Source organism: Plasmopara halstedii (genome assembly GCF_900000015.1).
Source record: "Plasmopara halstedii genome assembly, contig: Scaffold_1898, whole genome shotgun sequence".
Taxonomy (NCBI): domain Eukaryota; phylum Oomycota; class Peronosporomycetes; order Peronosporales; family Peronosporaceae; genus Plasmopara; species Plasmopara halstedii.
In genome coordinates this window covers 246,206-246,662 of record NW_020188806.1, presented here as the reverse complement: position 1 = coordinate 246,662, position 457 = coordinate 246,206, and positions in this window count along the sequence as shown.

The window sequence follows — 457 nt, the reverse complement described above, 5'->3', positions numbered from 1 at the left end:
AGCTGAACAAAGCTATATATGGACTCAAGCAAGCTGCAAGTGCTTGGAACAAGACTATTGATCACGCCTTCAAGTAGAGCGAGTTTAATAGTTGTGGAGCGGATCAATGCGTCTACGTGAAGAAAGTGAAAGAAGTTTTTGTGTACGTATGTCTATATGTCGATGATATGATCATTGCAGCCAAGATGAGCCACAAGATTCTAGAGGTCAAGGGGATGCTTTTAAGTGTTTTCAAGATGAAGGATCTCGGTATGGTGAAGTTCATCTTGGGCATGGGGATTGACCACCTCCGGACAGCCTCCACGCTAATAATCAAGCAGACACGATACGTTAGCGAAGTAGCCGAGCGATTGGGACAGAAAAACGCCAAGAGCGTCGACAATCCGTGTACGTCCGGTCTTAAGATGTCAACATCACAGTCAGCAAGTACAGAAGCTGAGCGTTCAGAGATGCGGTT